Source organism: Acanthochromis polyacanthus, chromosome 2 (genome assembly GCF_021347895.1).
Source record: "Acanthochromis polyacanthus isolate Apoly-LR-REF ecotype Palm Island chromosome 2, KAUST_Apoly_ChrSc, whole genome shotgun sequence".
In the NCBI taxonomy this organism is placed as follows: domain Eukaryota; kingdom Metazoa; phylum Chordata; class Actinopteri; family Pomacentridae; genus Acanthochromis; species Acanthochromis polyacanthus.
Genome location: NC_067114.1, coordinates 31558575 through 31581224, shown reverse-complemented (window position 1 = coordinate 31581224; position 22650 = coordinate 31558575). Strand labels below are relative to the sequence as shown.

The 22650-nt window shown below is 40.7% G+C and overlaps 1 long non-coding RNA gene across 1 annotated transcript; it reads left to right on the top strand.

Annotated features, from left to right (window-relative positions):
• The first annotated feature begins 202 nt into the window (after window positions 1–202).
• LOC127532105 (uncharacterized) lies at window positions 203–19531 on the top strand. Its single transcript, XR_007939366.1, has 3 exons — window positions 203–333; window positions 14770–14929; window positions 15001–19531. It is a non-coding gene; the product is annotated as an uncharacterized LOC127532105 (long non-coding RNA).
• The last annotated feature ends 3119 nt before the right edge of the window (window positions 19532–22650 follow it).

Genomic DNA, 22650 nt, shown 5'->3' with positions numbered 1-22650 from the left:
TCCTGGGCTAAATTGCAGCTTTGCTACTAGTTCAGTTATTTTATGACCATTTGGAAATTCCACCTATTTGTCTGTTTAAAAATACAACAGAAGTGTGGCAGTGATTACTGTGGGAAGCATGGCTTTGTAGCTATGTGTGATGTAAGAGTCAAGGAACACAGGGGATGCTGACTAACACTCAGTGTAGCACAAACAAGGACATACTGCTGGTAGTCGGACCTAACCAGTCATGAGAAGCTCCTTTCAGACTCTTTTTCCCTCTGCTGGAAAATCAGGAAGTCCATCAGAGCTTTGACAGTGACTAGGAGCATATTCATGGCTTGGAGAGACACTGTGAGTAACTGTACAGCTTGTGGCTCTACTATAAGACGTGTTTCTGTAGGAGAGTGTCAGTCTAATGCTGCTTGTTGCATTTAAATGCTTAACTATGGTAGTTAGCAAAGGTGTGTGGGGGTCACTCGAAACCAGAGGTATGTAATAACTGAAGTGTTTATACAGTATTATTGATGATAATGTAGTAATTTACAATTCAGCTTCATGTTGCCATTGATGTCTCACTGTTGCCATTCTTAAACTCACATTCGGTGATATAGAAGTTTTTCTGTTTGTTTTCCTGGCATATTGTCACAGTAACACAACAGTGTTTCAGCTTTTCTACATGTTTAGTTCAAAGCAGCAATTTTCTTTGAAATCAGAGGGTTCTGATGACAACAGCTCTTAAAATAAAGATGTACTTGAGGATGCTGCTGATGAATAGGTTTCTGTGCCATTCATGAATAAGATCATTTAAAGCCATCATCAAAGTATGGAAAATTACATTCTGATCCATCAAAATATTTCCAATCAGGAGGTGGAGAAATTAGGATTCATCAGGAAATTTCATATAGTTTCAAAAGTGGCTCTGCCCTGTTTCCAACTTGAGAAGTTGCCTCAGTTGCTGAGACTGTGACTGAAAAAAATAAAAGAAGCGTCTCAACGTCTCAGTGCAAATGAATGCTTCCAAAAGTGTTTAATTTGTGAAGAATTAGAACTGCTCAGCTGAAAAACTCCCACAGAAATGCTGGACTTTACCACAAGACGGTGCAGTGAATTCATTCCGTAAGTATAAGCATGTGACTGTTATTTGTCACGGCCCCTCCCTCTCCTGTTCTGTGCTCAGCCTGATTAGAAGCGGCTGTGCTCCTGCACAGCCGTCTTCAATCTTTAATCACCGCCAGATAAAAGCCTGGCTCTGTCAAACGCTCCTCGCTGGGCCATTGACTGCGATTCCCTGTCATGAACATATCTCCGTCTGGACTCTGTCAGCCCCTGGATATTCCTCGCCTGCTCCGTCTCCCTCCTCTCCCTCCGGAACCCTCATCTACTCGTCTCTCTTCCTCTGCTCTGAACCCCCCGGCATCTGCCCCTGGTCTGCCTGCTCCTCAGTCCCCGCCATATCCCCGCCACCGGCTTCCTCAGCTCGGCTGTCCACCGTGTCTCCCGATCCCCTGGATTTCACGTGAGTCACCTTCCCCGTTTAGAGTTTAGTTTTGCCCCCACCACGGCCCCGCGTCGTCCCCTGTAGCTTAGTTTTAGTTTAGCCCCCGCTGCGGCCAAGAGCCGTCATTTTAGTTTTCCCGTTCAGTGTAATTCCCCGTGCCTCCTGTATGGAGTGATTTTGTGTTTTATTATTAAACCCCTTTATTAATTCACCCGCCTGCCTGTCTGTTGCCTGCTGCATGGGTTCAAACACCGCCTCGTTTGTAACAGTTATTAGTGATCACTATGGTGACTAATGTTGCTTTGGTAGGTGTCCATGTAAGGGAAATACCAGTGGAATGTGTGCAAGATAGGATGTTGAAAAAATGAAACATGTAAGCTGACACTAACATCAAAAGAAAGAATAGTTCTTCGTGTTTGTTATTGTTAATCATATGCTCGGAATAGGACTAACATGACTCTGGTATTACAAGTAAAAATATCAGGGATTAAAAAAAACGATAGACAAAAAAACAAAACCAAAAACACCCTTCCATTTCATGGTTAACACCCTGAAAATTTATGTTCTTGCACAGACCTGGGCATTGTGCGGCCTGTGGGCAACATCCGGCCCTCCGGATGACCCTGATTGGCCTGTATGAGGTCACTGGAAAATTTTAAAAGTAAATGCAAATATACATCATCAAAGTACATATACAATACAGCAATACACCTTCATTGCTTTTATTTTGAAAGATCCGCTAAGTTACCGCTTTTTCGCATGTGACCTTGGGCCATAAAGTCACACATGACTTTCCATTTTTTCATATCTGCTTCCCCTACATAGCATAAGGTTTATGCACTGATTGGTTTGTTGGTCAGCTTCAGCCCGGGAAGATGTCAGCTAACGGCAAAAAATAAAGAAAAATTGATTCCGAATACAAAATTTTTAACAAGGCATGGACCTACAAGTATTTCTTCACTGAAGTCAAATGTAAAGCTGTGTGCCTAGTTTGTGGCGAACAGATCATGGTGCTCAAGGACTATAATCTGAATCGACATTACGAGACCCAACGTGAGAGGGAGAGGATATCTGAAGGTTTGCTAGCTAAACTGCTAAAGCGGCAAGGATTTTTTACCAAAGCTCACACATCAAGAGATGCAGCAGTCGAGATGAATTTTGTAATGTTCTACAAAATCGTCAAAAACAGTAAGCCATTCTCTGATGGAGACTTTGTAAAAGAATGTTTGGTGGACTCTGCAGTGCTTATATGCCCGGAGAAAGAAGAAGCGTTTGTTAATGCGCCCGTTTCCAGGCGTACCGTAACAATGCAGGTGGAGAGCAACGCCGAAAACCTGGAGCTTCAGCTGCACAACAAAGTGGATGATTTTGACTTTTTCTCCTTGGCTCTGGACGAGAGCTGTGATGTCTGTGACACAGCCCAGTTACTTTGAGATGAGGGAGGAGCTGGCAGCTGTGCAGCCAATGAAGGGGACCAAGACAGGGAGTGATTTGTTCACTGAGGTAAATACTTTCATGAACAAGCTGGGGCTAAAATGGGAGAATTTGGTTAGTAGTATAACTGATGGCTGTCCAAATTTGACAGGGAAACATGTTGGACTTTTGAAATGGATGCAAGATAAAGTGACGGAAATAAACCCAGAACAGAAAGTGATATTTTTTGCATTGTATCATACATCAGGAGGTGCTGTATAAGTCAGTGCTAAAAATCAACCACTTGCCATAGCATAAACCATAGAGAGTTTGTTGTCTTTTTGGAGGAGCATGAGAGTGAACATGGTGACCTTGGTTACCAGACAGATGGCTCAGCCTAGGTAAGGTACTTAGAGGAGTTTGGGATCTGAGACGAATTTCAAATGATTCAAGAGTTTTGTGAGAAGAAAGGCAAGGGACATCACTGAGCTCTCAGATACAGACTGGATGGCATACCTTGCTTTTGCTGTTGATGTGACTGCATTATTGAATTACAGTGAACCCTCGCTATAACACGGTTCACCTTCACTGATTTTTTTTAGTGCAGTTTTTTAATGTTTTTTGTGTGTTCTGCATCCTGATTGGCTAAGGGACTGACCAACATGAACAGTCTTCGCACCTCGTCTCCTCTGCTATACAGGCCAGCGCTGCCTGCTGTGGAGCGCTGGATCTTTTCTCTCCTTGGTCTCCATGTAATGAGACACCCTGAAAGACGGAGCCGACGGAGCAGCCTTTTTTTTTTTTTCCCCCGCCGTCAACCGGACAGTGGACGTGGTCCCCAGCCGTCTCTGGCCACCGCAGCCGCGCTCCCCAGGAGAAGAGCACCGGCGCGAGCCTTCCCCATCCCGGACCCCTCCAATTGATTCAGCCGGCCCGCTCTCTGAGGCAAGAGTACCGCCATGGCGTCCACCTGGCTGCAGCTGCAGCGCTCCCCCGAGTGCAGTATTGTATAATAACTGTAAAAAATAAAGCTGACTACTTCACGGATTTCGCCTATCGCGGGTTCTTTTTGGAAGTTAACCCCCGCGATAATCGAGGGTTTATCAAATGCCAAGCTATAAGGCAACGGCCTTATTGCACATGAAATGTACAGCCTGGTGACCACGTTTATGAGAAAGCGGAAGTTTCTTTCAAGCCAGATGGAGGGCAACATTGTTACCCACATGCCCATACTGAAGGAAGTCACACCATCAGCTGATCACCTCCGCAGGTACTCATCCATGTTGGGGGCGCTGCATGCTGAATTTTCAAGGGGCCGCAATTTGGGGGCGGCATAGCTCAGTGGGTAGAGTGGCCGTCTCGCAACCGGAGGGTTGCGGTTCGATCCCCCGGCCCGTCGTGCTCATGTCGAGGTGTCCCTGAGCAAGATACCTAATCCCTAATTGCTCCTGATGGGTCGTGGTTAGCGCCTTGCATGGCAGCTCCCGCCATCAGTGTGTGAATGGGTGAATGTGATGTATCATGTAAAGCACTTTGGATAAAAGTGCTATATAAAAACAACCATTTACCATTCAAGATGATTTGAAGACTTCAAAACAGTTGAGAGTGAAATGCACGTTTCCTCTCCCTTCAGCTGCTGTGTGAATACTGCACCCAGTGATGTCCAACTTGCACTCACTGATCTTCAGTCTGGTAAACTACTGTCAGAGCACTTTAACTCAGTATCACTGCTGACTTTTTCTTCTTCTCTCAATGAGGAGAGCTTTCCAAACTTGAGGAGGCATGCTCAGAAGATGTTGGTTCTCTTTGGATCCACTTATGTATGTGAACAAACATTCTCAGTGATTAAGTTCAACAAATATAGATACAGATCCTCTCTAAGTGATGATCACTTGGGTGCTGTTCTTTGCATATCCAGCACAGATATTGACTTCAGTACACTTGATCAAGCCCAAAACAGGCTAGATTTCTCTCACTGAACAAAACAAAGAGAGAGAAAAGAACTGAGGCATGCAAGCAAACAAAGTTGGATGCATTTAATGCTTTTCATGGAAAGTTAATGTTGTACGGGTTTTGGACATTTTTGAAAATGTTTTTGTGAATATTCATTAAATAATTGTGTTCTGAGTTTCACATTATTGTAGAACTATTATACATCATTGTATTGTGTAATTTACTGTTGTTACTGAGATATATTGAGCAGAGCTGTAAGTGTAGTGGGTGTTGTCTTTCTTTATGCTTCACTATGCTACAGTCATCTCAATGTAAATTTAGAAAAAATTGACAACACTATAATGTTGCAGTATGTTTGCAATGTTACTTGACATCTAGCAGCTGTTAGTCCAGATACGTTTTAGCAGTTACCTCATAGTGTTCATGCTGAACAAAAACTGACATAAGGCAAGTTTCAAATCTCTACAAGCTGACGGTCATGTTGTTGTGAAAAAAATTCTGAGTGATGGCTTACTTTGTAAAAACAGTGACTGCTGATAAATAATTAAAGCACGTGGAAAATCAGTTTCGCATTTGTAGTATGTCTTTACGATAGTAAATATCTACATCTCAATAGGCAGCAATCATAATTTAAATAAAGAAAACTAAATCTTTCATTAAATAGTAGTGTTCTGTGTTCCCCATTTTCATTGTATTGTTTCATTTACTCTTTTTATTTATTGAGATACACACGTGGACAAAATTGTTGGTACCCCTCAGTTAAAGAAGGAAAAACCCACAATTCTCACTGAAATCACTTGAAACTCACAAAAGTAACAATAAATAAAAATTTATTGAAAATTAAATAATCAAAATCAGCCATCACTTTTGAATTGTTGATTAACATAATTATTTTTTAAAAACAAACTAATGAAATAGGGCTGGACAAAAATGATGGTACCCATAACTTAATATTTTGTTGCACAACCTTTTGAGGCAATCACTGCAATTAAACGATTTCTGTATTTGTCAGTGAGCATTCTGCAGCTGTCAACAGGTATTTTGGCCCACTCCTCATGAGCAAACAGCTCCAGTTGTCTCAGGTTTGATGGGTGTCTTCTCCAAATGGCATGTTTCAGCTCCTTCCACATATGTTCAATGGGATTCAGATCTGGGCTCATAGAAGGCCACTTTAGAATAGTCCAATGCTTTTCTCTCAGCCATTCTTGGGTGTTTTTGGCTGTGTGTTTTGGATCGTTGTCCTGTTGGAAGACCCATGACCTGCGACTGAGACCAAGCTTTCTGACACTAGGCAGCACATTTCTCTCCAGAATGCCTTGATAGTCTTCAGATTTCATCGTACCTTGCACACTTTCAAGACACCCTGTGCCAGATGCAGCGAAGCAGCCCCAAAACATTACTGAGCCTCCTCCATGTTTCACCGTAGGGACAGTGTTCTTTTCTTCGTATGCTTGGTTTTTGAGTCTATGAACATAGAGTTGATGTGCCTTACCAAAAAGCTCCAGTTTGGTCTCATCTGTCCAAAGGACATTCTCCCAGAAGCTTTGTGGCTTGTCAACATGCATTTTTGCAAATTCCACTCTCGCTTTTTTATGAGTTTTTTTCAGCAGTGGTGTCCTCCTTGGTCGTCTCCCATGAAGTCCACTTTGGCTCAAACAACGACGAATGGTGCCATCTGACACTGATGTACCTTGGCCTTGGAGTTCACCTTTAATTTCTTTGGAGGTTGCTCTGGGCTCTTTGGATACAATTCGAACGATCCGTCTCTTCAATTTGTCATCAATTTTCCTCTTGCGGCCACGTCCAGGGAGGTTGGCTACTGTCCCGTGGGTCTTGAACTTCTGAATAATATGAGCCACTGTTGTCACAGGAACTTCAAGCTGTTTAGAGATGGTCTTATAGCCTTTACCTTTAAGATGTTTGTCTATCATTTTTTTTCGGATGTCCTGGGACAATTCTCTCCTTCGCTTTCTGTTGTCCATGTTCAGTGTGGTACACACCTTTTCACCAAACAGCAGGGTGACTACTTGTCTCCCTTTAAATAGGCAGACTGAGTGATTATGAGTTTGGAAACACCTGTGATGTCAATTAAATGACACACCTGAGTTAATCATGTCACTCTGGTCAAATAGTTTTCAATCTTTTATAGAGGTACCATCATTTTTGTCCAGGCCTGTTTCATTAGTTTGTTTTTTTTAAATAATTATGTTAATCAACAATTCAAAAGTAATTGCTGTTTTTGATTATTTAATTTTCAATAAATTTTTATTTATTGTTACTTTTGTGAGTTTCAAGTGATTTCAGTGAGAATTGTGGGTTTTTCCTTCTTTAACTGAGGGGTACCAACAATTTTGTCCACGTGTGTATATATTGAGCAGAGCTGCAAGTATATTGGTCTGGCCCTTAATAACCGTCACAACTGTCAATTTCTCATGTGGCCCATATGAAAATTATTTGCCCACTCCTGTTCTTGCAGGGTACTTACAGGTTTATTTCAATGAAAATAACAGTAAATTAATCAAGAAATATAGTCTAGATATTGGTAATGTGATAAATGACTATTCTAGCATAAAACGGCAGATTTTTAATGGAATATCCACATAGCTCATAACAGAAGCCCATTTCCACCAAGCATCACTCCTGTGTTCTAATGGTACATTGTGTTAGCTAATCCTGTTGAAAGACTAATTGATGATGAGAAACACCCTTGTTGTGCAGTTCTAATAGCACATGAATAAAATTTTGAGTTTTTGTGGAAAACATGAAATTGCCTACCCGGGATTGCTAACCACAGATCTAAGTATGATTGGCATTTCCCTTGATCAATCAGAAAGAGAAAAGTGGTTTTGAACACAGGTGCTGAATGTATACGTACAAAAGCTATCCTCTTCCTCCTGACTAATATTTTTGTGTAAAACAGCAAATTTTTCACCATTTCTGTCTGCTCAGTCTCAGTCATAATATTAACTGATAATGCTCATATTCAGGAATTTCCTGGTGAGTTCTTTGTGGCACCAGAGAAGATGACTGAACACATGCTGGATGATTTGTCTTCGGAATGTCATTTCACCACATGGGTCTATGCAGTGCAAAAGAAAGTCGGATGACCTCACCAAAGCTGTCCAAGCAGTAGGCAGCCAGTCAGTGCATTAAACCGCATGGACACGAATCAGTGAGAACACAACAACCAAAGGACGAGATGCTTTTTAATTGGTCCCAACCAAAAGAACCTCACTCTGCTTCTAAGTAAACTCTGGTGCCATGTGTTTGTGGTGTGAATGCAAAAACGACCAACCGCAGCATTTTAATGGTACTGAATACAGTCTGCAACATTAGCATGAATTCAAAGGCATAGTGATCAAGACAGCAGTGGAGGAAATGATCTCCCAAGCAATGTGCAGTATATAAGCAATTATGTGGAATAATTTGCTCACTATACTAACACGTATATCTGTCAGCATGTGGGTGCCTGCATTTTCCCTGAAACATCAGAAAGTGGAACGGAGTGTTGTATGATTGATGTAATCACATTGCATACATACAGCAATTTTCAGTACAAAACACCTCCTTTTTATTCATACTAAATCCAGCAGCAGTCTTGACTATACGATGCTCAACACAATTATGATTTCCTGTTCTTACAGTCCTGTCATCAGTTTGGTAAAAAATAATTTGGGATTGTGTTGATTTTGCAATGTGACTGCATGCCGTACATTTCGTGCCCTCGTGCTTAATCAGAAATCTTCAGAGCTGTATAAGATTTGTGCGAGGATTACATAAAAAATATTCACTCAACAACTCCTGAAGCCAATTTATGTAGGGTGAGGCTTAGAAAAGATTCACTGGAAACTTGCAGGAGAGGAGACAGTATATCAAAATGTATAATAGCATTCTGTGAGTCTCTCTCTCTCTCTCTCTCTCTCTCTCTCTCTCTCTTCTTCTTCTTTTTTTTTTTTTTACTAATAATTCCACGGCCTTTTGTAAAGCCCTTAATGTCAAATAAAAACTATATTATAAAATTGAATGAGGCATTTAATAGAGTCTGGAGCTGCAGGAGCACGCTGGTCCAACATGATTTCTGGGGTGAATTCTAATAAGAAATAGATCCTCAGAATGCTTGCTGAGTGGGAGAAAGTGAGGCAGACAGTGAGGAAGAGAAAGTGACTTCAGTAAAGAATGTGAGTTCACTGGCAGCATTAGCTGTGCCGAGCCTGTTGTGCTGCTCCTCTGCATGTGAGTATTACTTTTGTGGATGTCTGCGCTTTGCAGAGATGTTGTAGCCATGTTTAAAATTTTAAAGCTCATTCAATAGAACGAGAATACTGCAAATAGAAATAGACAGGCAAGTGGGGGAGTCTCCTGACCAGCGTCTTCCTAACTTCACTTACAGACGTACATCTGAGGATTATTTACCGACTTGCCTGCGCAGTCACTCAATGTTATGGACATTCCTCACCCACTTCTGATTCAATATTAACTTGGCAAGACTCTGCACTTGCCACTGCCACTCATGTTTATCAGATCAATGGCACACCCGGCAAAATTGATTGGGATAAGAATCGAAAGGAAGCCTCTATGCTAAGAAATTTAATCAAAATCAAGAGCTACTTCAGCAGAATCTCACTTAGGATTGATCTGCCAGTATGAGGGGTGGACACTAGCAGTGACAAGCAGGTACATCTTGGGCCTATGAGGGAAATAAATGTTTATATTGTATTCAGGATAACATAATATGATTTATCAAGTTGGTGTTTAAAATTCTCGGGGCCATTTTTGTTTGCTCCATTGTGTAATCAGAAGTCCTGAGGAGGCTTGCCAGTCTTTTGAAGGGTAAATCTTAAATCATTCCTTGCTAAATAAAATGTCCTTCCTGTTTTGTCTTTCCACTCTGTGTTGGAGGCAGACTATTATCTTTGACATATGTACGATCGCTGCAGCAGAGGAGTGCACAGTGCCCTTCAGTTGAGTTATAGTTGCCATCTAAATATATAATATGTGACTTAAAGTGATGATTAAGCCTTGTTCCCGATTTCTTTTTTCCCCTTTTTGTTACTCTGTACACTCACATGTCATTTTGCAGCAGCTAACAGCGGCCTAAGGCAGACCCTCACAGCCACCCTGGATTACTGTAAATTGCTGTGAAGATAAAGCTGTTGCCTGGGAGCCACACAGGACAGTAATTCTACACTCCACTCCTATTATGGGCTTTTCATTTCTTCCATTTACTTCATACCGACTGAATGGGACTAAACTCTTCATCATCCTTCCAGTGTTACCATCTGCCTGCATACCTGCCCTGCATGAGAACGGATGCCATCTGACAAATACCAAAGCCCAGTGAAGCTTAAAGGAATAATAACAAAGCTGATTGAAACTTCATTATGTCCATTGTCTTCACCTACTAGAGCAAAACAAAAGCTCTCTGCTGATGTGAATGACCTCCTTGCACAGACCAAACTGGAGCGTCACACCTAAATATGAAACTAATCCTGAATTCATGAGATTAAAGAAGTTGTGCTCGGTGGTGTTAGAAGAAGAAATAATAATCTGGCAGACACAGTTCATTTCATTTCCTGGATGCTGACATGCAAATGAGGCTCATTTGTATAATCTTTCAAAATGAAAAACAGAAAATCAAATACCATCAGAAGCCATTAATATTCAATTAGGTGTCACTTATGCAAAGTCATGCAGTTGAAGGAATTCAAAGGTGTGGCGAGTGGATCACTCTGAGAAGAGAAGACAAATTGGCAACATTTGTCAGCTTCTAGTGTCATGTGAATTGACTGGAAGCCATGCTTTTATTGTGTGTCACAACATTTGCAACGCACCTTCAAGTTTTCTTAATGCTTGTCTACTGGCATACCTTCTGATTTCTTGGAGCTATTGTTATTTTTTAAGGCACTAGACTGGGTCTGCGACTAAAATTCAAAGAGGTCCAGTCAGAGATAATTTATTAAAGCAAAGGTCCGTAACATCATAATGTCTAACTTGAATTACTGTATTTTCCGCTCCTTAAGGTGCATCGGATTGTAAGGCGCAGTCTCGATTACGGGGTTTATTTCTGTACTTAAGCCAAATATAAAGTGCACCGTATTATTGGGCGCATGCAAAAACAAGTAAACGGAAGCAAAACTGTGAGTTTGGTTGAACTTTATTCTACTACATATTTAAAAATACACTCACATTATTTTTTGATCAATCTTTTGTCACAAATCCATCAAAGTCCTCATCTTCTGTATCTGAATTGAACAGGTGGGCAATTTCGACATCAAACATGCCGGGTTCACTCTTGTCATTGTTGGAGTCAGTCTCGTTGCCGGGTGGCTGTTCAGCAATGATGCCAGCTTTCACGAAAGCTCGGACAATAGTCAGTACTGTATGTAGCTTTATGTAATGTTCTCTAATAAGTTTATCGCTGCCAGCGTGTGTAGTGTACGTATTACTTCCCTATGTCGGCGGGAAATGGTCCAACAGTCAGCTTTTGGAACTCAGTGCACACATAAGACACACCGGGTTAAAAGGTGCACCATCGATTTTTCAGAAAATTAAAGACCTTTAAGTGCGACTTATAGTGCGGAAAATATTGTAGTGTGATATATGTTGATGTAACCTAGTAGTTTTATTAGCATCTTCTTTAATCAATAACTGATCATCAAATGAAATCAGTACAGTTCAAAGATATTCTGACATTTATTAACTAATAACTTTCAATATAACTGTACATCTTAAAATAAAGTGCAGAACGTGAAAAAAATGATTGAACCTGAACCATCTTAAGTACATCTTTAACAATACCTACATCTGAAAAAAGTTAAGTAATTCAAATCAAACTTTATTTAAATAGCACTTTTCATGCAAGAAAATTGCAACGCAAAGTGCTTTACAGATTAAAAACAATGCCTACACAGTACAGGAACGCTCACAAAAAATTTAACATTTTTACATTTTTTTCATGCCTTCTATCACTCCCCTTCCATCCCCTGCTGATCAATGGGAGAACTGAGCTGCAACTTGCCCTACCAGTATTTTGAAACGAGGCCTGAGTGGTGTCAGGGCCGTTCTCAAGCACATTTGGAGGTGCTCATTGGTGAGTCTGGAACAGTATTTGGTTTTAATTATGTTCATCGTCGAGAAAGCTGCCTCACAGCTGTATCTTGACCCTAACATGGTCAGCATGTGCAGGGCTACTTTTCTCAGACATGGGAAACCAATCTCAGAGACCATTTGGAGCCAGAGAGTGGCAGGGTCGGTTCCTCTGAACTGCTCTTTAAGAGCCACATCTACTTGGAGATCAATCAGTTCCATCTGAAGAGACCCAGCATTTGCCCACTTGATATGCTGTGTGGCCTCCTTTGAGAACCCCCTGACATCTGTAAGGAGAAATGGGTTCTGAATGAACAAGATCATCTGCTGTCCAAAGCTGAAACTGTCAAAATGTTTGCTGAAGTTTACAATCAACTTATCAACAAAGTTAACAAAAGAAGACAAGACCTGTTGCTACAATGCTGAGAAGTGGACACAGTCTCCCTGCAGGTCTTCCTTGAATACCTCAAGTTTCCTCTGAAAGGATCGGACAGATGTTGTCAGTTCACAAATTGAATTGTCCTTGCCCTGAAGCTTCAAATTCAGTTCACTGAGATGTAAGGTGATATCAACCAAAAAGGCCACATTATCCATCTTTTTCTCATCTTTTAAAAAGAGATAAAACTGTGTTGCCTTTTGACTCTTCAGCTCTGCCAAATAAGCTGCTGCCTCCCTTTTGATGGACCAAAACCGCTCCAACACCCTGCTTTTGCTGAGCCATCTCACATTGTTGTGCAGCAAAAGATCATCAGCATTTGCTTCAACTTCTCTGAGGAATTCCCTAAGCATGCGATGCTGATAGGGCGAGGATGCCCTGAGAAAGTTTGCCATATTCATCATTGTGTTCATCACCTCAGCATGCTCACCTGACAGGGTTGAGCAAAGGACAGACTGGTGAATTATATAGTGATAAGCAATGAGCTCAGGATTGTCTTTCTTCAGTCTCACCACAGCTCCTTTCTCTCTCACTATCATGGCAGGGGCACCATCTGTAGTCACTGAAACCACTTGTTTTGGCTCTATTCCTCTCTTTATTAGCATTTCCCTAATGGCCAGGTAGATGTCCTCTCCTCTTGTACTGGTCTGAAAGGGAGTAAGACCTAACATGTCTTCACAGAAAATGTTTTTGTCCTTGTTGAAGAACCTGACATAAACTAACAACTCAGCATTGTCAGTCACATCAGTGGGCTCATCTACAGCCAAGGCTACACATGGTGCTTTATAAAGAGCTTCATCTAGCTGAACTAGTACATCTTTGGTTAATATGTCACTTTTCTTTGTAGCTGATGACGCTGACATAGGTATTTGCTTTATTTTGTTATAAAGCTCTTCTTTTTGCTTTCCCTCAAGTAAGGTTTCAGCTACTGCACTCATGCATTCCTTGACAACCTCCCCATCACTAAATGTTTTTTTGTGTTGCCCCAGAATCCAAGCAACTACAAGGGAACATTCGTTAGCACGTTGCTGGGTAGTGAATGAATGTGTCAGGATCTTGGCGGACTGATCATACTGGGCTCTAAGGCTGCTTATTTTCTGCCCTCAGTTCAGACTTGATGGAGTACGATTGGTCAAAATCTTTGTGTTTTGTTTCATAGTGGCGTTTCACATTGCCACTTTTAATGAGTGCCACAGTCTCTGAACATATCAGACACAGAGGTTTTGTGCTCCCAGAGGGCAGAATGAACACAAACGAGTCTGTCCACTCCGAGTTGAAGGTTCTGTTTTCGCCGTCCACTTTTCTTTTTCTAGACAGTGCCATTTGTAATTTTTTATGTCTTGTTTAAGGCTCACCAGTTTCTTTGCCTTTTACTCTATCCCTATCTGGCTCACACGACTCTTCGTCTTCCTCTCGGTGTCGCTTTATTTATTTTTCCTTACTGCTTGTCCTCCTCTCGTCTGTCCCTTGCCTCTCAACTGTTGTTGGAACACAGACAGGGCTGCGATGTTTTGCACCTGTAATACAGACTTCATTGGCTGAGTAGCATCACGTGGGATGACTGAACTCATACATAATTGGTCTGCATTTCCTGAGCTGATAAACCATTGCCGTAAACACTGGAAAAGCTGTGCTGGTAAAATAGAAGTGACTCATCAAATTTAAATCCTGTTACAATTTGCTGATTAGAAGTCCGGGTCCGTATAAGGGTCTGGATCCGGACTGCGCTTCGCCAGTTAGTGACCCCTGCACTAGAATAATACATGCACTATATCAGTGCAATTTCTGATCCTTGCTTGGTCAAAAGCACTAAATAGTAATATCATAAAGTCACCATACAGTGTTACATCATTCATGAATGATAGATCTATATAGAAGTCACTCCACCTTGAGTTGAAAATGATCCAAACCACGCAACTCATGTACTGTATCAAGTTAAAAATAATGTTTTGCCACCAACTATCATGAACAAAATCCGTACAAATAGAAAAAAATTCTGTATTTCATTCTGTCGGGTAAGAGTCTGGAACAGTTTTTGCGAAAAGATCAAGCAATGTCCAAACATAAAACAGTTTAAAACAAAATATAAAGAAAACATTTTCACGGGATACAGGGATGAAGTGGGGGTGTGACAGCCACTGGGTGTGCACAGGTTACTGTTAATAATTATTTCTTTCATAATTTGTTTTCTATATGCACTTATGCAGATTATTAGTTGGGTATTTTTCCCTTGTGTTTTGTACACACACACACACACACACACACACATATATATATACACACACACATAAGTAAATGTATTGCTTGAGTGGTACTGATTTCCTGTATTTATTGTGTTCACAGTGTTATGCCCTCCACTATGACACTGGCTCTCTCTCCCTCCCTTCCTCTCTCCCTGTAGGTGGGCGTGTATGTGGTGCGTGGCGGCACTGGACAAGTGCTGTCCATTGGTAATCTGGGACTGAGTACTGCCAACTGGGAATGATCTGCAGCAATGACTCATCACACACATAAAAAGCCAGATGCAGTCACCACTCTTCACTGGACCGTTAAACTGTCAAGTCAGTGCTGACTCTTGTTTGCATCTGGCTCTTGGAAAAACTCATGTTGCAATTGTGTTTTTGTGTCACAGTTCTGGATCCTTGCCTGGTCTCCAAAACCTGTCTCTGGAAATCCTCCCTCTGCCCCGTTCATCGCCTGGATCACCCGAAAGAACCACACCATGTTTCCTCCACCCACAGCATCTGTCTCGTCTCCTCCATCATGGCAGCCACACTTCACCTCTGCCCACTTCGCCTTCCCTCATTTCTACCAGAAGTCTCTACCAGTGAAGTTCCCAATTCAGTTGCCTAGTGTTAACTTTAGTGTTGTGAATTTTCCATGTTGTTCTGTTTCACCATACCGGCGTGCCGATTCTATAGTATTGTTGTAAGAATTTGCTTTTGCTGCCGCAGTCAGCACGCCTTTTTAGTTTCGGTTAGAAAGCAGACATAGACTCCCTTCCATCATACATTTCCTTTCAATGGACTGAGCAGCAGTCTCAGAGCTGGAGAAACATTTGAATGAATACAAACGCTTCTAGTGTGCTAAGTTACCACTTTTGAACATGTGTAACTGTGGGAAATAGTTTCAAGTCTCACTCCCACATTTGCTCTATTTCTTCCTTTTGTCTCATTTTCAAGTTAGAAATCCTCTTAAGAGAGGTTTTCCAAAATAACATTATCTTCAAACAAACATTTCACTTTTAATCATTGCATTTTCCTCCCTTATGATTCACCGTAGTATTGCAGACCCTTTTGAAGCTGTTCTTTTTCTGAGTGTCCACTGGGATTTGCTCCCTCGTGGCCTCTCTGCTTACACCAAAGCTTCTCTTTTCAAACCAGGCTTTGAGTAAAGAAGGAAAATGGGGAAAAAAGAAACCTCATAGGAAAATAGGTGGTGAACTGATGAACAATCCACTGGTGCATACCTGACAGGAATAGTGATTCTATCACTTTGTCTATTCTGAGTAACACAGAAATATGATTTCTCACTGGACATTCACATGTCAGTCAAGAAGTTGGGCTGATGAGACACACAAAAGCACACACTCGGTTCATTACACACAACTGTGTGTGCTGCAATGACCCAACAAGGAGGGCTGAAAAGAGATACCTTTCTATTTTTGCACGCTTAAATTTCTCAGAAAAAAAGTTTCTTCTGGAAATTTCTCGATTATTTTTAAATGAAACTGTTTTCTTTCTGAGACTGTTTCTCATATTTAGAGATTAGATCTCTTTGGTCAGTTCCAGATGGAGATCCTCAATGGACCCCAATGGGGAGGGGATCATTGATCATTTACTTTTTATTATGTTTCAGTGTCAAATCAAATTTTCGATCTTTAAATTCTTAAAGATCTAATTTCTAGTCCCTTATAGTTTTCTTCATCGAAGTTTTGGAGTATCCTGTATTTTAAAAAAATAAATGTATTCTTGTGTCAAACTTATATATAAATAAAAAAAAAACAGAAAACACTAGATAAATTTCCATTTATCTGACCACATTTCCATGTATCTAGATTTCTGATCAAACTGATCCGATTGCTTTTGAAATTGAAAATGAAATTGCATGCAGTAAAAATAATTAAACACATTCAAGCAACACAATAAAACAAGGCGAATTCAGATGGAGATAAAAAAAAACAAGACTGACTGAAAATACAATACACAGAAAGAATCATGCTATGCTGTTAAATACAGAACTGAAAAACAAGACTGACTGAATATACAATACACAGAAAGGACAATGCTATACTGTTAAAAACAGAACTACTGAATAAATAGATGGTTCTAATAGATTTAAGTAACTTCGAATTCAAATGAATAAGAATTTGGACTACTGTATCTGACACTGATGAAGACAAAGATCAGCTGACTGTTTAGTTAAATCTGGCAGTTAGTCTCTCAGGATAATATTTGAAATGATTTGTAAAATTTTCTACATCATGATGTAACTTGGTAGATAAAAACGAAAAAAATTCGGCTGGGAATGATTTAAAAACTTTAACACAATCCTGCATGAACAGAAATCAGAACAACCACAGTGCGCTCGATAAACTAGACATCACCCCAGATTTACATTAGCTTTTCCAAGAGCTTTCAGATACACTCGAGATTCTTAGAATCAGCAAATTATTTCTGCAATTCATTAGCTTATAAAAGATACACCGAGTACTGAAAAAGCCAACTTAATATTTATTTTGGTATGCTATTAGTTTAAATTAACTAAAGTTGTATTCACACTTACTTGAGAATATTTTATTTGTTGCTATTTAGGCAGGTGGTATAAGCTGTAAGCATTTATGATATGTGTATATAACTAAGCTAACCAGTATTCAACATTTATTTCAATTCAGAACTCATTATGATGTGAAGGCCTGATTGACAACATAGCAGTGTAAGAAAACAAAAGATGTTACTGGTAAACAAAAAATTTTTGATACAAAAGCAATAAAGTTATTTTTAAAAGGCAAAAAATAAATTTTGAATATCATAAAACTATGAAGAATACATTTGCAAGACTTTAAAAGCTCAAACAAGTAAACCAACAGCTGGGGGTAAAATAAAATGAGGATAACAGCTTCAACTGCTTAAATGGTTAAAATGAATTCAGGTTGTTCTGAATGTTACTCCAGTTTGCAGATACACACTCAGTACAGCAACATTTTCCAAGCTTGCTAATAGCAGTGGACACTTCCAATGTAATCTAGCCATTTTAGCGTGTGTAATGAGGTTTTCATTAAAAGACAACAAAAGTAAAGCAAAGTAATGGGGAAAAAATCAGATGGTAAGACTATCATAATTAATATTTTGGCCTTGCTGAAAATCTTTATTTATTTTATTTAACCTTTATATAACCGGGTGAGTTGAGAACTGATTCTTATTTTCAATAACAACCTTGTCATGAGGCAGCACACAAACAGATTGCATGCACAGCAAATCACACAATATTACAAAATAAAAAATTATGCAATGTCTGGTAAAATAGAAAGGCTAAAAACAGGTGCAGTGGTCCTGAAGTGTTACTCTGGATTTTTTAAATGACAAGAGCGATACATATGAAGTGAGTTTTAGGGAGTGTTTCAGAGAGTTCCAGTCATTAGCAGGAGAAAAATGGAATTAGGATTGACTGGGTGTGGTACGGACTTTAGGAATGTGGAGGTTAATGAGACTGCTAGAACAAAGAGTACAGGTGGAGTTATGAATGATAAGTAATGAATGCAGATATGGTGGTGTTTTGCCAATGAGGGTTTTTTAGATGTACAGAAACCAGTGTAATTGTCTGTGGGAGTCACGAGAGGGCCAGTTCACCATTGAGTACAAACTGTAGTGGTGGGTGTTGCAAGGAGCTCTGGCAGCAAAGCGGTTGGCAAAGTGGTAGATAGTGTCTTGGTATTACCATGTGCGACTTGTAACTCAGCAAAACAGTGGATAGGTTATGAATGTTAAGGTGGCGACGCGGACGGACGCAGCGACTCTTGGCTCCTTGTGTCGGTGCTTTTTATTGTTGTTTCTGTGTGAATGCGTATGTGTGAATGGAAACAGGCGTTCCTACACTCAAGACCACCTACTGGCTGTAGGAATGACTTGTTGCATGGACGTTACGACCGAGTTTCAACAGTATCACATCCCAGAGGACATTGCCAGAACACCGGGCTCTCCCTGGCTCATCCTCAGACATGTGAAGCGGCGGTGCCGGCAGAGGAATAGGAAGCATAAGTGGGGATGCAGAGCGGGACTGCTGGCTAGGCTAGCACGACAACCACACAAACCACCAAGCTTCTTCCTAACCAACACCAGGTCCGTCGTTCACAAAACAGACGAGCTTTAACTACTGCTAGCCAACAACAAAGCCATCGGGGACTGCAGCGCCATTATTATCAAGGAATCGTGGCTACACCCACTCATTCCCGATGCTGCTGTTCAGCTAACAGGCCGCAACCTGCACCGTCATGACCGCAACGTTGACTCAGAGCAGAGGAGGGGGACTTTGCAACTATACACACAATGACTGGTGCACAAACAGCAGAACTATATACACCCACTGCTGTCCAGACTTGGAGTTCATTTCAGTCATGTGTAGACCCTTTAATTTGCCGTGGGAGTTCAGTGTGGTGGTCATAGCAGCAGTTGACATTCCACCTGATGCTAATGTTAGCTTAGCCCTCTCGTACCATCATCAATAAGCAGATGCGGGATCACCCAGATGGAGCCTTTGTTGTTGCCGGGGACTTTAACCCGCGCTACCCTAAAAACGCTCTGGAGCGGAAATCTTGTTGCGCCGCTGTAATCAAAACAAAGCAGGAAAATGAAGCGTAAGAGAGTCTCCCTTTAAACTTGTGCTGAAAGTGCAGATTTTGAACTTTCTACCAGTTTTTGAATCATTTGTATCGGCCAAGTAAAACCAGAGATATGATCAATAATTAACGCCACATTTTTTACCGAACTTCACCTGAGCGTATTTCCAGCGTCTTTTATGCATGGCGAAACTTTGAACTTTGGACTCAGTGGAGAGGCTCTCTGCTGAGAGCCTGGTTGGAAACACCATAGACATATATACGTAGACGCCTCATTGACTGCGGCTGCCCACTCGAGCGATGTGCCTGCAGCGCCGCCATCTTGGACCGGGGCCAGCCGAGGCAGCGGTGCATAGACATCTATGGAGGAGAGATTTACTGCTGAATCTAAAAGTGGAATTATTCGCCGAATTTTGAACCGATTGCCAAACTGTTTGATTTTTAGAAACGTCACACGTGTAGCTACTATACAAGGTGCTCGGATATTTTTTTACAATGCAGGTTTTGCCATACTGCTATTATTACTACTGTTAATAATAATAATTATTATTATTACTACCTTAATATTATATCAATTATTACTATTATTACTGCTATTATTACTATTATTTTTATCATTATTATTACTGTTATTATTACTATTATATCACGTGTATAAATCACGTTCTTTGGGAAAGCTTAAACATGTGAGAAAAGTAGCTAGAGATAAAGAATTGTCTACAACAAAAATAGTTCCATCATAAATCAGGGCTATTAGATCAATCAGATGCTGTATTCTAACCCACCAATTACTGCAGTAAGTTGCTAGGAACGCTAGATTCATAACATCGAATTTTAAACAAAAAATTGTCTCAGATTAGTTATTTTACCGGTAAGCAGCTGTGTAATACACAGGATGATGTAGAGAGCTGGTTAGATCATGGGTAGAAGCCAGACACGGAACTGAGGGGTTCTATCTGTCTTCTCGGCGTTTATTTCACTCTAGCTATGACAACCTGCTAACAATATATTATTCCTTACATACATCTTACATGTGAAAAGTAATCCCACATGCTCTTGTTCCCTTACGGCGCTCATTAGAGCATCCATAGGCTGAACAGAAGTCCGGCATCTAAGTGTTGAGTGGCAAAACCAGCATTGTAAAAAAATATCCGAGCACTTTGTATAGTAGCTACACGTGTGACGTTTCTAAAAATCAAACAGTTTGGCAATCGGTTCAAAATTCGGCGAATAATTCCACTTTTAGATTCAGCAGTACCTCTCTCCTCCATAGACTTCTATGCACCGCTGCCTCGGCTGGCCCCGGTCCAAGATGGCGGCGCTGTAAGCACGTCTCTCGACAGCCTATGAGGCGTCTACCTATATATGTCTATGGGAAACACAGGCCCTTAGAGTGATGCTTGGTGTAGGAAGGAAATGGTGGACCAGATTTTCACAAACCTGGCGTTCTCTGGAGTAAAAACGCAAACTGGATTTCCCCAAAGGTGACTGAGAAACTTGGAGGTGACTGACAGAGACACTCTGACGGGGAGCGGCCGCACAGACACGCCCCCAGTCTCTGTGTTCATAGTAAGAGAGTGGAATATTCTAGAAATACACAGAGGAGAGATGGCCAAAGTGCAGATTTGGAACTTCCTATCATTTTTTTTTTTTTTTTTAGTCAGGGGATAGTTATAACTCTTTGGGAGAGGAGCACGTCCTTCACTGGCTTTGGCCACTGATCACTCTCTCTGCTTGACACCAAAGATGCACAGAAAATGAAAATTTTGTTTCAGATGTAATATATTACTACTACTACTACCACTACTACTACTACTACTACTACTACTAATAATAATAATAATAAAACAATAATAATAATAATAATAATAATAATAATAATAAAACAATAATAATAATAATAATAATAAAACAACAATAATAATAATAATAAAACAACAACAATAATAATAATAAAACAATAATAATAATAATAATAAAATAATAATAATAATAATAATAATAAAACAATAATAATAATAATAATAAAACAATAATAATAATATTCATTATAAACATATTCTAGCAATGGAGAACACCAGGACTCTGTATTCTCCCTATGGCCTAAAGACTGTTTCTGTTGTTTTTGTCATTGTAGAGATTGTGGTGGACAGAAAAAGCTTTTTGGAATGGTACAAACTCATTTGTGTAAAATTTTATTGTGACTCCTCATGATTTTGTAAATAGTTGTGCAAAAACACCTAAAAGAATTCCTGCATTTTAGTGCAAATAGTGGTATATAACTGTGTTAACTGCTAAATTTGTACATTATTTTATGACAAACAATTTATACATTATAAGTTCTGAAAAGGATTTATTACACATGTTTATGGTATCCACAGCAAAAAAATCTAACTTTTTTCTACTCAGACTTTTTATTTTTCTGCTATTTTAGGTCAAGTGTGTTCATACATTATATCAAAATGTATAAATAATTATAGAATCACACAGGTGAGGTTGTGCTGAAAAAAAAAGATACCAAGCAAAGCAAGATCAACAGCTTTTAAGGTGAAATATAAAGGTAAAATCAGAATTAGTCAAAAATGGACCTCTTCCCCCCAACCCCCCACCCCACCCCCCACCCAACCCCCCCACCCCCAGGGCCCTAAGGGTTAATAGAGCCTGCCTGAAGACCATGCTCCCCAGATTTGTACAGTATGTGCAATGTCCAACCAGAGGGGAGAACACTTTAGCCTCTAAGGTGCAGTCCTGGATGAGCCCCCAAATTGTTCATGAAACGACGTGCAGGGAGGAAATACAGGAGCAGGCAGGGTGGTTTTTCAGGAACAACCTGGAGCTGAACACCAAGAAGACCAAAAAGATGGCCATTGATTTCAGGAGGCATAGGGGTGTCTATGCTCCACTATCCATCAATGGGGTCTGTATGGAAAGAGTGGCCTCCTTCAAGTTCCTGGGGACTCACTTATCTGAGGACCTCACCTGGACAGTCAACGCAGCAGCACTAGTTAAGAAGGCACAGCAGAGACTCCACTTCCTCAGAGTGCTGAGGAGGAACCACCTGGAGGAGAGACTGCAGGTGTCCTTCTATCGGGCCACCATAGAGTCTGTGCTGACCTACTCTGTGACTGTTTGGTTTGCAGCCTGCTTCACCGCAGACAGGAAGGGACAGCAGAGAAGATCATCGACTGCCCTCTGCCCCTCCTAGAGAACATCGCAACCTCCCGCTGCATCAGCAGAGCAAAGAAGATCTGGGCAGACAGCAAACACCCTGGCTAGAAACTGTTCAGCCTGCTGCCATCAGGGAAGAGACTGAGATCCTCAAAATGCAGGACAAACAGGCTTAGGAATAGTTTCTTCCCTTGGTCCATCAGACTCCTGAACTCCATACACATGTCTGCCTGAATGCACAATATCACTCTTTGCTGCTTTGGTCCATTTTCATAACAT